Here is a 15,233-nt window from a genome sequence, read left to right on the forward strand (position 1 = left end):
TCAATGAGTATTTGCTAAAACCTAACGTAGGTCAATGTGTTTGTGTTTTCAGCAACATGTTTGATTTTCCATTAAATGCCTCTAGTTTGACCGATTATATACAATGGAAAGAGTCTGTTAAAACATATTTCGTGGTAAACGACCTCGAGTTTGTCATAGTTGAGGAGTGTCCTCAAGTCCCGACCCTTGAAGTGTTCGTAATGCATATGAGGTGTGGATGAAGGCAAATTCATTGGCTTGACTTCACATATTGGCTAGCATACCTGATGCTTTGGCTAAGAGGGTTGAGAATATGGTCATTGCATGTGAAATCATTGACTCGTTGTAAGAATTGTTTGAATGTCAGTTCTTACTTTTCGAGCACAGAGGGGTGGATGACAAAAACACCAGTAGTGTCAGTTCCCAAGTTAACCTCCAGGAAGAGAAAGCAAGCGTTGCTGACTTTGTTAAAGTTCATTGACGAGAAGTGTTCTCTGAAATGGAACTTAGAGCTTATTTAGGCTTTGATACTGATCTCACTACTCTCAAAAAAAGAAGGGAATCTAAAGACAGTAAATATAATTTATTGGTCTTGGAGACGTGTTTGGTAGAGAATGATGATTTTTCCTAGACCTTGATTCGGGTACTACTAATCACGCCAGTTCCTCTTACAAATGATTTAGTTCTTGGAAAATGCCACAGAGAGAGATAACTCTTCGAGTCGATATTGGTGAGGTTGTTTCAGCTATTGTTGTAGGTAGGCTAAAGTTATTTTTGGACAAGAAACGTTATTTGTTACTGGATAATGTTTGTGTAATTCCTCATATCAAGAGGAACTTAATCTCGGTTTCTTGTCTTATTGAACAAGGCTATACCGTCTCCTTTTCTGAGAGTAAAGTGTTTATTTTCAATAATGGTATGGAGATTGGTTTTAGTTCAATGGAGAATAACTTATATGTACTAAGGTCGTTAGTCATAAAAGCCTTGCTTAATACTGAAACGTTCAGTACGGCGACAACAACAAAAAGACCAAAGGTTTCTCCTAAAGAAAATGCCCATCTTTGGCATCTAAGGTTTGGTCACATCAACCTCAATAAGGTTGAGCAGTTGGTGAAATGTGGACCTAAAGAGTTTAGAAGAAAACTCCTTTCCAGTGTGTGAATCATGCCTCGAAGGCAAGATAACCAAACGACCTTTTACTCTCAATGAATGTGCCCTTCAGTATTTATAAAGCTTCAGGGAGAAGTGCTTTTTCTCTCAAATGATTGCACTGATGGGATGTCATTAATTTTCTGTCTGATGCGCCGAATAATTGTCACCGAAAAGTTGAGTGTACCTACTACAGTGTCATTAACGGCTTGTCAACTTAATTCGGAATCGACCGTCATCAGCTTTCTGTCCCATCGTGATTTATTAAGCTTTCATTTGATGCGCGCGGCTCTATGCGGCCACTTCTTGAGTAGATTTTCCGCGAACGCAAACGAGCGCATGGCCTTGTGGTCACAATCTCTTAATGCGCTCGGGCGGTTAATTCTTTGAATTGCAATTTCGCTTGTGCCAACACATTTCTGCACAAAATACATAAGTTTAACTGTTTTTAATGCGATGCATGCATCAAATCCACAATGTTTATAAAACTTGATACTTTTGGAATGCCAATTTTATATATTTTCACCCATCGCAATCCTTCATTGTTTTCTATCTTTGCGCTGTATTAACGGCATTTCTGCCCATTAATCACACCTAAAATTTATAAAACAATGCTTGTCCTCAAGCATAAGTTAAATATTTTTCTCCATAGAAAGTCGACAGCCTTTCTTCTTTCCTAGATTCATCAAAGGTTGCCTTATTCAAATCTTATGTACTCCCAAATCTCCTTAATTCTATTCGGGTCTCTTCTTAAAATATTTTCTAAAATTTAGGGACTGCAAGTTTAACCTTCAAAAAACTTTAACTTGTTTCAGGGTATCGCATGATTTATCTTCATATAAAAAAACTTTTTTTCAAACTGGGGTATTCCAATTTTTGATTTTTTATCCTTGCGTATTTAAGACATATATTTTTTTTTCTATGACCTTTGCGCTAATCCGATGTCTAGCTTCTTTTGACTTGCCCCATGTGTGTCAATGCGAACATCCAACTATGAGCAAGGCGCTCTTTCTCAGTCTAAACTCATGCCCATTTGGCAGCAGAGTTGCGATCATTTAGTTATGCGTTGATCACGATTCCTACTTTTGTTTTGGCTTGCCCCCACGTGTGTCATGTGGACATCCAACTATGAGTAGGATTCGATCGCAACGTTATGATTTTTTTTATAGTGCCTAAAAATAGCAAGGTTAAAAATGAATACCGCACTCCCAAATTTAAACGCAGCAATGTCCTCATTGTTGAAAGATTGAAAGAAGTCATGTGATGCTCTTAGGAAGTTTCGTAAAAAGTCAGGTTGAAAGAAAGTTGGTAGACCACTAACTTCTAGAAATATTTCATGAGATGACTATCCTAAAATTAAGTTGACTCTAGTATATACGAAAAAAATAGAGGCATGCATTTCATCATTGAAATCATAATTGGCAAAGAGAAATAATATGATGACTTACTGAATTAATCAATGTGTAATGATTGTGCCAACTAAAGAGGATGCGATGATAAAATTATCAAAGTTAAAATGCGATGCGAGAAAGCAAAATTTGGAATAAACAAAGTCAAGGAAAGATACAACCCCCAAATTTGCTCTGTCACTCGCATTATTTGTGAACGCATCCTTCTTTGCAGCGAAATGCTCTCTTCGATTGTGGTGGCGGACTAAACTAGTTTCATCTTTCGTGTAGCTCCTCCATAATCGTTGAAAAGAAAACATCGAGAGGGTTAAATAAAAAACAAAGTTAACAAAATTTTTCTTCTCTCTTTTTTTTTTTTTTTAAGAAATGCAACGGATAATGAAATGATAATAACTATAAGGAGATAGAAATAAGTTCATGAATTGAAGATTTCAACAGATACTTCACAAAACTTGCGTCCCTGATGAATTTAAATCGCATGATTGTGCAGGGACCGCCCACTTCTTTTTCAGTCAGAGTTCCTCAGGTGCACGGAGGCGACCTTGCGATGCAAATCTTCTCCACGATATATTTTGACTCTTTGCCCGTTGACTTTGAATGCGTTGGTTCCGTCTTCATTGGATAACTCAATCACGCCATGCGGGAATACCTCTCTGATTATGAAGGGTCCGGACCAGCGTGACTTTAATTTCCCAGGTAAGAATCGTAGCCGCGAATTGAATAATAAGACCTTTGTCCGACTTGGAGATTCTTCTCGCATAATTGTTTGTCATGCCAGTGCTTTGCGCACTCCTTGTAGATTTTTGCATTCTCATATGCGTGAGTTCTCCATTCCTCAAGCTCGACCAATTGAAGTTTCATTGCTTCCCTTGGGGCCTTTAAGTCAAAGTTTAGCTTTTTTTACTGCCTACAGTGCTTTATGCTCTAGCTCAAGCGGTAAATGACATGCCTTTCCGAACACCAGCACATATGGGGACATGCCTATAGGTGTCTTATAGGCGGTCCTGTATGTCCACAAGGCATCGTCCAGCTTCGTTGCCAATCTTTTCGTGAAGGCTTTACCACATTCTCTAATATCAGCTTGATTTCTCTGTTGGACACTTCAGCTTGACCATTTGTCTGTGGATGGTATGCGGTAGCCACCTTATGGAGGATATTATATTTGAGCAGCAAGTTGTTAACGATGTGATTAACAAAGTGGGAGCCCTCATCACTTATTATCGCACGTGGAGTGCCAAAACGAGTGAAGATATTTTTCTTCAAGAACCTGGAGACTACCGCCGCATCGCTTGCGGTGCATGATACCGCTTCTACCCATTTGGAAACGTAGTCGACGACTAACAGAATATATTTGTGACCATTCAATGGTGGAAATGGTCCCATGAAGTCTATGCCCCAGACGTCGAACAATTCCAATTCTAAAATGATGTTCATGGGCATCGCACGCTTCCATGAAATGTTTCCCGTGTGTTGGCACCAGTCCAATTTCATCGCATAGTCTCTTGCGTTCTTGAATAATGTTGGCCAAAAATACCCACTTTGTAACACCTTGGTTGTTGTGCATTAGCCTCCAAAGTGCCCTCCATATGGCGAGTCATGGCATTGTGATAATATGCATTGGTGAGCAGCATCTGGTACATATAGGCGAAAAATTTGGTCTGACCGCCTCTTATAAGAATTTGGCTCGTTCCAATAATATGATCTACATTCATGTCTGAGTCGCCTCTTTTGGTGGTCTGTATAGTCTTCAGGAAATTATTCGCAAATCAAAAAATTGACCACGTTCGCATACCATGGAAATTCTCAATTTTAAATAGCTGCTCGTCTGGGAAAGTTGTGTTCACCTCTGACTGGTTGTTGTCAACTTCTGGATTTTCTAATCTAGATAAATGGTCCGCAACTTGGTTCTCCGTCCCCTTGCAGTCAATAATTTCCATGTTGAATTCCCGGAGGAGAACCCATCTAATCAATCTCGGCTTCACATCTTTCTTTGTCATCAAATATTTTATCGCCAGTGGTCAGTGTGAATGATTACTTTAGTTCCAAGCAAATAAGCTATGAATTTTTCCAACGCAAATATCACCGCAAGAAATTCTTTTTCTGTGGTCGTGTAATTTGTTTGAGCAGGGTTTAAGGTTTTACTCGCATATGCGATGGGATGTAGCATTGTTTTCTTCTTCTATGCCAACATTGCTTCAATCGCATAACCACTTGCATCGCACATTAGTTCAAAGGGTTGTGTCCAGTCTGGTGCGATAAACACAGATGCGGTTGTTAATGTTTCTTCAATATCTTGAATGCGTTGAGGCATTGGTCATTGAAGTCAAACTTTCTTTCTGCCTTCAGCAACGCACTTAGTGGTCGTGCAATCTTTAAAAAGTCTTTCACAAAGCGTCTATAAAAGTCAGCATGTCTTAAGAAGCTCCTGACAGCCTTCACATTCACTAGGGGTGGAAGCTTTTTAATCGCCTCAATCTTTTCCTTGTCCACCTCCAGCTCATCCTTGGAGACTTTATGCCTAAGCACAATACTTTCCTTCACCATGAAGTGGCATTTCTCCCAATTCAGCACAAGGTTTGTCTCTTCACATCTTTTTAATATCTTCTTTAGATTATTAAGACAGACTTCGTATGTTTGCCCATACACCGAGAAGTCGTCCATGAAAATTTCTACAGAGTTTTTAAGATATTCAAAAAAGATGGCCATCATACACGTCTGGAAGGTGCTTGGCGCATTGCATAGGCCGAATGGCATGAGGCGAAACGCAAATGTTCCATACGGGTAGGTGAATGTGGTTTTCTCTTGATCTTCAAGAGCAATCATGATTTAGTTATAGCTGACATATCCATCCAAAAAGCAGTAGAAATCATTTGCGGTCTAGCATCTGGTCAATAAAAGGCAAATGAAAATGATCCTTCTTTGTCGCCGCATTCAGTTTGCAATAGTTCATGCAAATCCGCCATTTAGTGACGGTTCTCATTGGTATCAGTTTGTTATTTGCATTAGGGACTACCGTCATCCCTCCTTTCTTCGGCACACATTGCATGGGGCTAACCCACGTACTATCTGCTATTGGATAGATAATTCTCGTGTTCAACCACTTGATTATCTTCTTCTTTACGACCTCCTTCATCGTAGGGTTGAGTCTGCGTTGATGTTCGATCGATCCTTTTTGGTTCTCCTTAAGATGAATCCTATGCATGTAGTATGTGAGGCTGATTCCTCTAATGTCTACGAGCGTCCAGCCAATTGCCCATACTTTCTCAAGATGCTCAGCAGCGCATTTTCTTGATATTTATTAAGTGTAGAGGAAATTATTTTAGGTAACTTTTCATTCTGCCCTAGAAACGCATACTTCAGGTGGTTTGGAAGGGTCTTCAGCTCTATTGTTGGTGGTTGTTCCAAGGATGGTTTTGTTGTTTTTCTTTCTTCACTCGCTGTTAGCTTGTCTTCTTTGGATGCGATCATCTCATCTTCTTTGGTTGTTTTTTCTGTGATCATATTGCAGGCTACTATGGATGCGGTTGCATCCTCATGTTCATTTTCATCTTCAGACTTTTCTTCTTCATTCAAACTTGGTTCATCGTTGGATTCATTGAGGTCTTCTTTGTCAGGATATTTCATGGCTCTGATAATATCAAACCTGAGCTTCTGTCCATTCACGCTTAGTGTGATCTCTCCTTTGTACACATCAATCTGAGCGTGACTAGTGGATAAAAATGGTCGCCCCAGGATGATGGGTACATCCTTGTTTGCTTCATAGTCCAGAATGATGAAGTCTGACAGTAATATAAATTTTTCAATCGTAACTAGAACATCCTTCACCTTCCCTTCTGGATGCACAAGGGATCTATCAGCTAATTGGAGAGTCACCGTCGTGGGTGCCAGCTGCCCCACATTTAGCCGCTTAAAGATTGAAAGGGGCATCAAGTTGATGTTGGCACCGAGATCGCAAATCGCTTGACCAACATATAACTCTCCAATTGAACAGGGTATTGTGAAACTTCCAGGGTCGCGCATTTTTAGTGGAATAGTGGTTTTTTCTCTTTGCATCAATGCCACTGTTGCAAACTTATCAGTGTTTCTCTTCTTTGTCACCATGTCCTTCAGAAACTTCACATATGTAGGCATCTGTTCAATCGCTTCAGTAAAGGGAATGTTAATATGCAACTGTTTCAACATGTCCATGAAGCGTTGATACTGGACCTTATAATTTTTCTTCTTTTTGAGTCTCTGGGGAATGGTGGCAGCTGTATTTTCATAGTTCCCTATTCTTTTGGCTTTTAAGTGGACGCAATCTCTAGTTCCATCGCATACTTTTCTTCTGTTTCTTCTCAAGTCAACGCAATCTCTGGTTCCAGCGCAATTGGAGCAGTCCGGCTAGGCTTCTTCTTCTCCTCCACCACAATCTTTCCGCTTCGCAACGTCACAACTTGACATTGCCCTTTTCTCGTACCCCCTGAGCTGCGTGGGAGTTCTGTTGAACTCGGAAGGGCCCCTTGCGGTCTATTCTTGAGTTCTTCCACAATTTGTCCTATCTGAATTACCAGATTACAGATAGAAGTCGCTTAATTTTGAAGCACTATTTTCATTCTTTTCAATATATTGCTTCAGCAAACTCTCCAAAGATGAAGATTGCGGCGCTTGCGAACTGCTGGCTTGGTTTGCATTTGACCGTTTGTTCGCAGGAAAAATCCTAATGGCCCTTCTTTTTGCTCTACTGATTGAAAATTTTGTTATTGATTTTTCCATGCGAAATTACGGTGGTTTCTCCACCCAGGGTTGTATGTATTGGAAAATGGATTATTTTTCACGAAATAGACTGACTGTGGGTTCCTCGGACATTCCTCCATTGGATGGCCTTCACCGCAAGTAGCACAACTTGCAGTAGTCTGGTTGATTGTGTTGACTTGCCCACCATGCGTTCCTGGGCTACTGATTGTGATTCCTTGTATCAAATTCATCATCGCAGTCATTTGGTTCTGAAGGGATGCGATGGCCCCGTTATTTACATCACTGTCCTTGATTCTCAATCTTTGATCGCTTTCTCTCCAGTCTTCATGATTTTTAGAAATGCGATCAAGTATATTTTTGGCCTCATCGTAAGTTTTATCAAGCAGACCTCCAGATGCTGCCGCATTGGTAGTCGTCTGCGATGTAGGGTTCAATCCGTGGTAGAAGATTTCCATCTGTAAACAATCTGGTAAGCCATTATGCGGACAATGTTTTACTAGCCTTTTAAATCTCGCCCAGGCGTCATTGAGCGATTCGTCAATATCCTGTTCAAAATTGGTGATCAACTTCCTCCTTCTGGCATTCTCTGTCGAAGGGAAGTACGTCTTCATGAACATCTCAACTACTTGTTCCCATGATGTAATCTCCCCTGGTTCGAGAGAATAAGCCCATTTTCGCGCCTGGTCACACAACGAAAATGGAAACAATGTTAATCGAACCTCCTCAGCGGAGATGTTTGGGAACACAAACGTGTTACAAATCTCAATGAAACTCCGGAGGTGGGCGTGCAGATCCTCGCCACGCCTACCGCCAAACTGTCTGACAGTTTGGATCATCTGTAGCATCATCGACTTCCTGTCTCTTATACACATCTAGATGTGTATAAGAGACAGATCTGTAGCATCACTGATTTCATTTCGAACATCGATCCGTCAAGAGCTGGCCTTATGATTCCTGGTGAGAAATCATAAAAGTTGGGTGACGCATAGTCTCGAATGGTCCTATTACGGTCGTTCGCTAATAGGATGGTATTCGCCATGATATTATTTGCATTGGGTGCTCCATTTTCTAGTTGTTTCGCCATGTTTGGATCTTTCTCTTGTTGTTGTTGTTTTTGTTGGCGGTTGTTTCTTCTTCTTCTTTGGAAGGTTCTCTCAATCTCTGGGTCGTAATCGAGCTTAGGATTTTGTCCTTCGCTCATACGACACCACTTCTGCCCTTACCTAAGGAGGAGCAATGCACAGAGCTGCAAAGAAAATAAAAAAGTTACTGTTAGCACAATGTATTGTCGTAGTCTCTGGCAACGGCGCCAAAAACTTGATACGTGGTTAATGCGATGGTGGAATATGCATTGTGCATGCAATTTTTCTTAGCAAGATCCAAGTATAAATCTTACTGAGTTTCCTAGTAAGCCCAAGGTCGAACACAAGGACTAAGGAAACAGTATGTGATGGTAATTTTCAATTACTTTGCGGTAATAAATAAATAAATGCGTTGGTTGGTATGTTGTTAGTATAAAGCCTATGCGGCGGATTTGAGAAAAGAGTTAATAATATGGAAGTACAATGAGTATGCAAGGGAACAGGTTGAGAAGGGATTTAGCTAACACTTCCTAAGATTGCGTTCATGTTATCCGATCATGCTACATACATACAACAGCAAGTCATCTCTCAATGCAAATGCTATGGCTTCTAGTTTTGGAACACATACAATGTATGCAATAATGTCTATAGAACCTATGTCTAAGCCTCTATTCTTGTCTATGCGATGATGAATGGCACACACATACACAAGGCGACCACATACTACCATATATTTCTAGGGTGCATGCGATGCATGTTGGCAAACAGAGCTTATCTCTAAGTCTCTATCTCTTACTTATGCAGATCTAATCTTATTTTCTCAAGTCTAGATTCTAACCTGGCTCTCTCAAGTCTTAGGTTCTTTCTTTAGACTCTCTCTCGAGTAGCTCTAAAGGGGTGATGGACGTAACATAAGACAAGATCCTAGGTCATGTTAGCTAAGTACTTCTCAACCCATTCGAAAGTTTAGTTACTCATCCGTATTGTAAAGAGAGTGAACAAATGTAGAAATGCAAGTTCCATTCTATATATAAAATCGAAATACAAAATGACAATGTGAAATAAAGATACGGAGCCTGGTAGCAATTTCTTGTTTCCAAAGTCTTTTACACTGTTCTTCTTTACTTTGCTCAAAAGATATTCTTGCTCTCACAAGAGTTGGCCCTATCTCTGTTTTCCACGCTCCCTGGCACTCTCTCGAGCTAACCAGGACGATCTTCTAACGTCTTTCTCTTCTCTCGCTTCCGCCTTCTAAGTATAAGAAAACTATGAACAAAGGCTAACTATCTTCTATATGGCTCAGCTGGAATGAAAAACCAAACCCCTTCAATGAAGGTGGCCTTTGGTATTTATAGAGCTTCAGGGTGAAGAGCTTTTTCTCTCAAATGATTGTACTGATGGGATGCCATTAATTCTTTGTCTGATGCGCCGAATAATTGTCACCAAAAAGTTGAGTGTACTTGCTACAGTATCGTTAACGGCTTGTCAACTTAATTCAGAATCAACTGTCATCAGCTTTCTATCCCATCATTATTTATTAAGCTTCCATTTTGATGCGCCGGCTCTATACAGCCACCTTCTTGAGCAGATTTTCGTGAACACAAACGATCGTATGGCCTTGCAATCGGAATCTCTTAATGAGCTCAGACGTTAATTTCTTTGGATCGTAATTCCGTCTTGTGCCAATCATTTTCTGCACAAAATACATAAGTTTTTTGTTTTTAATGTGATGCACGTATGCGATCACAATGTTATAAACTTAATGCTTTTGAACGCGATTTTATATATTTTTACCATCGCAATCCTTCATTGTTTTCTATCTTTGCACTGTAATAACGTGCATTTCTGCCCTTTATCAGTCGGTCCATCTAGTCAACCATCTTAAGAGTTAAGACTGTCTTGACATAGTGGGAGGGTTATGAACCCACCAGAATGCTACATGGGTTTGACTGAAGACCAAAACATCATTTCTAATGATAGGGTCGAAGATCCATTGTCTTTTAAGCAAGCAATGGAGGATGTTAACAAAGATGAGTGGATTAAGGCAATGAACCAGGAAATGGAGTCTTTGTACTTCAATAATGTCTGGGAACTTATGGATCAGCCTGATGGGGTAAAACCTATAGGGTGTAAATGGATCTACAAGCGAAAACGAGGTGTAGATGGAAAGGTGCAAACCTTTAAGGCTAGACTCGTGGCAAAGGGTTATACCCAAGTCGAGGGAGTGGACTATGAGGAAACTTTCTCACCTATTGTCATGCTGAAGTCTATCAGAATACTCCTGTCCATAGTCATATTTTATGATTATGAGATATGGAAAATGGACGTCAAGACTGCCTTTCTTAATGGTAATCTTGAGGAGACCATCTACATGGCTCAACCAAAAGGATTTATTGTTCCAGATCAAGAGCAAAGAGTTTGCAAGCTTAAAAGGTCCATTTATGGGCTGAAACAAGCATCTAGATCATGGAACATTAGATTTGACAGTACGGTCAAATCATTTGGCTTTGATAAAAAAGTTGATGAGCCTTGTGTTTACAAGAAGATCCTCAACAGCTTAGTAGCTTTCTTGGTACTGTTTGTGGATGATATCCTACTCATTGGGAATGATGTAGTTTTATTGACTGACATTAAGAAGTGGCCAGCCGCCCAATTCTAAATGAAAGATTTGGGAGAGGCGCAATATGTTCTAAGGATCTAAATCATTTGGGATCATAAAAACTAGAGGTTGGCCTTGTCTCAGGCATCATACATCGATCAAATGTTGATCAGGTACAGGGTGCAAGATTCCAAGAGGGTTTTATTACATTTCAAGCATGGAATCGTTTTGTCTAAGGATCAATGTCCTAATACACCTCAAGAGGTTGAGAAGATGAGACAAATTCCTTATGATTCAGCTGTTGGAAGCTTATTGTATGCAATGTCATGTACTATACCTGACATTTGCTATGCAGTAGGGATTGTCAATCGCTATCAGTCCAATCCAGTGTTAGATCACTGAACAACGGTCAAAACAATCCTCAAGTATCTTTGGAGAACAAGGGACTACATGCTCGTGTATGGAGATAAGAATTTGATCCTTGCAGGATACACAGACTCTAACTTTCAGACTGATAGAGATTCTCGAAAATCGACATCAGGGTTACTGTTCACTCTGAATGGAGGGGCTGTAGTGTAGGAAGCATCAAGCAAGGATGCATCATGGAATCCACTTTGGAAGTCGAATACATAGCCGCTTGTGAAGCTGCTAAGAAGGTTGTTTGGCTAAGGAAATTCCTTACAGATGTGAAAGTTGTTCCAAATATGACTTTGTCGATCACTATTTGATAAAAGTGGAGTTGTGGCAACTTCAAAGGAACCTCGAAGTCATCATAGAGGTAAACATATAGAATGAAAATATCATTTGATCAGAGAGATAGTGCATCTCGGTGATGTGATAGTCACGAAAATCGCGTCGGAGCAAAATGTTGTTGATCCATTTACAAAGGCTCTCACGGCTAAAGTATTCGAGATCTTCTAGAGAGTCTGGGTCTAGGGGACATGCGACATCTTGTCTAGGGAAAGTGGGAGATGATACTGGGGTATAGAGTATGCCCTAGTTTATTGTATACTGTACTTGTATTTTTAATGTATTATACATTAATATCCTGAGGCATTAGAACAAGTGGGAGATTGTTGGAATTGGTGTCCTAATTCTCCCGGAGTCTCGTAGGTTGTAATCATACACATTGTTATAAATAAAATAAGAGTTATTTTATTTTGCATTTGCTCATATCCAAGAAACAAAGATCCATGGTTATTGTATGTAAACTGAAGCATGTATATGAGATATACAAGTGGATCATGCTTTAAGTGATAACCTAAAAAGTTTAGTCAGTCCTGAGTGAGTTTGGAACTCTTGCCTTTGAGGGCAGTCCTTTGATTTTCATGGGTGCGAGTGGCCAGTTCACCGACTCAAACCTACCACTTTGGGGATTCATCTGATTTAGGAGCTGGGAACTCAGCTACACAAAATGGAATTCACTCCTTCCCTGAAGCAACGATGAGTAGATAGATTGCTCCCTTAAGGGTTGATTCCGTGGCTTGAACAATGTGGCGCCATACACCTTCTCAAGGCCCAAGAGGTGTCCACACATAGTAGGACTATGTTGTATTGTTCATTAGAGGGATCAGTGGTACTTAAAGAGTTAGATGTAACTATAGGGGCAAAATGTTAAATTGGCCCAACTGTACTTACGAGCATCTGTGAAGGGTTATCGTATTGTTGATTGGTTATATTCGATGGATACAGAAATATATCTATGGTAAGAAGAGTTCAACTGTCAGTCTTTAGTGGAATGCTTGGTAGCTAATGGATGGTGGATCTCGTGGCTCAAGAGTTTAGTCAACTATTGACGTACCGTTGAAGCTTCGAGCCATAGGTCCATAAGGTCCTCTTGGTAGCTCAATGAATTCAAGTTAAGAATTAGTTTTTGGGTCAGTTTCAAGTGTTCAAATTGACAAGAGAGAGTTCGATTGTATATGATATGATTGAACTAGTCAATTATATATGATATGATTGACCTTATGTATGAGATACATTATTTGGAGGAAAATGGATATAAATATGATTTATATCTAGTGAATGAGAAAACACTATAGTTTATATGTGATATTAAACTATAGGTTAATGAATATAATATGATTATATCTATTATTTTTAATTGGACAATTATGGGATAATTGTGCTGCATTTTCTCTGTAACCGTGTGTTAGTGGGAAGTTTAATTCAGTTTTTGTAACTGAAGAATAAAATGAAAATCGTTTTCATTTTGCAAGAGATTGGTAATTCACTCAAGTATAGTGTATACAGGCTATCGCTTAGAAAATTGAGAGACTACACGATAGCTCATCGTCGCTACACGATCGTATACACGCGCGCCTCTTTTTAAACGATCACCTAAGTTTTTCTAAACGATCGTCTAGTGCCGAGTGTTTACTAAACGATCGTCTATATGATCGTAGCCTATTTACGGCATGATCGTGTACATTCTTCTAAACGATCAAGCATTGTCTATATGATAGACTCAACCTTCTCCCACTTGCTTGGTCGTTATATACGATCTTCATATCCTCCTTCCCTCTACCAAATTCCAACAGAGCCCACTCTTTGGATTCTCACACCGAGAATATCGAGGGTTCTAAGTGGTGGTGTCGTCCTCATTTCTTCTATTCGTGTGGAGGTAGTTTATGAGTAGACAACTGGGAGTTTTGGTGAATGATTACTTGGACGTTCTATCGAGAGCGAGAGCAGCAGTTCATTTGGAGAGAGCGAGATTTTGGTGAAGAAAGGTTCTTCAACTGGTATGTTTTCTTGTTCTCTTATTATTTATTTTTGAAAGTATGTCGGTAATTTGTTGTATATTGCATATCTATTATGTTTGAATGCAAATGTGGAAATTCTGTCATAATGTATTTAGAACGATTTGCTTATGCTCAGAGGTACTATTGTATAAGAGTTCCTTAAATTGGTCCAATACCAAATCCCAAAAGAAGAAAGCTTGCTAGTAGAGTCTACGAATGTGTCTTTATAGGATACGCAGTAAATAGTAAAGCCTATAGGTTCTATGATCTAACAAATCAAGTGATTATAGAATCCAATGACACTGACTTCTTTGAGGATAAATTTTCATTTAAATTAAGACATAGTGGGAGCTCGAGTTCTAATAGTCTACCTTCAATTAGAATTCAAACTCCAAATGAGAAATCAGACCTAAAGGCCAGGAGAAGCAAAAGAACTCATATTGTCAAGGACTTTGGGGATGACTTCTAAACCTTCAACATAGAAGATCCTAAGAACCTAAAAGATGCTCTGTCCACAGTAGAGGAAAAATTATGGCAATAAGCTATAAATGATGAAATGGACTCTCTTGAGTCAAATAATACTTGATATTTCGTAGACTTACCCCCTAGTTGCAAAACAATAGGATGCAAATTGATCCTGAGGAAGAAACTCAAACCTGATGGAACAGATGATAAGTTCAAGACCAGACTTGTAGCTAACAGTTTCAGACAAAGAAAAAAAAAATTAATTTCTTTTACACTTTCTCCTCTGTGACTAGGATCACCTTAATTTGTGTGTTGTTTTCTCTAGCTGCCCTAAACAACCTTGTAGTTCATCAAATTTATGTAAAGACTGCATTCTTGAATGGTGAACTTGAAGAAGAGATTTACAAGGAACAGTCTGAAGGCTTCATAGTCCATGGTTAAGAGAACAAGGTTTGTATGTTAGATAAATCTCTTATGGCCTTGAAATAAGCTCCTAAGAAATGGTATAAGAAATTTGATAATCTCATCACATCTAAAGAATTCAAAGTTAATTAAGTGACAAATGCATCTATTATAAGTTTGAAAACAATCTATGCACTATCACATATTTGTATGTAAATGATATGTTTTTTTTTTTTTTTTATCAAACTTGCACGTTATAAATGATGTGAAATCCTTGTTGAGTAAAATTTTGATATGAAAGACTTAGAAAAGCATATGTAATCTTAGGCATAAAAAATATTGGGTTGTATGTCCTAAAACTCGTAGTTTGTAAAATTAAGCATATTCTATTTGCAATAAAGTAGTTATTGAGGTTTATTCAATAAAATTGTTATTGAATATATAAATTGCACTTGTAAATACTAATCCAATAAGCTAAGATCCATGGCTGTTACATGAATACTTGGATTTTATGTGGAGACATGAGAATGGATCAAGTTCGAGTAGATAGCAAAAAGGGTCTATAATATACAGATAAGGTAGGGTACCTTATTTTGGAAACACTATCGGATGCGGTCCACTTTATATTTAGTACAAACGATGTGATCCTGAATCGTTCATGTGGAGACAT

The 15,233-nt window shown here is 39.1% G+C and overlaps 1 non-coding gene across 1 annotated transcript; it reads left to right on the forward strand.

Moving 5' to 3' along the window:
* Positions 1 to 7,742: 7,742 nt before the first annotated feature.
* LOC120070466 lies at positions 7,743 to 7,849 on the forward strand. Its single transcript, XR_005479961.1, has one exon. It is a non-coding gene; the product is annotated as a small nucleolar RNA R71 (small nucleolar RNA).
* The last annotated feature ends 7,384 nt before the right edge of the window (positions 7,850 to 15,233 follow it).

This window comes from Benincasa hispida, chromosome 1 (assembly GCF_009727055.1).
Source record: "Benincasa hispida cultivar B227 chromosome 1, ASM972705v1, whole genome shotgun sequence".
Taxonomy (NCBI): Eukaryota; Viridiplantae; Streptophyta; class Magnoliopsida; order Cucurbitales; family Cucurbitaceae; genus Benincasa; species Benincasa hispida.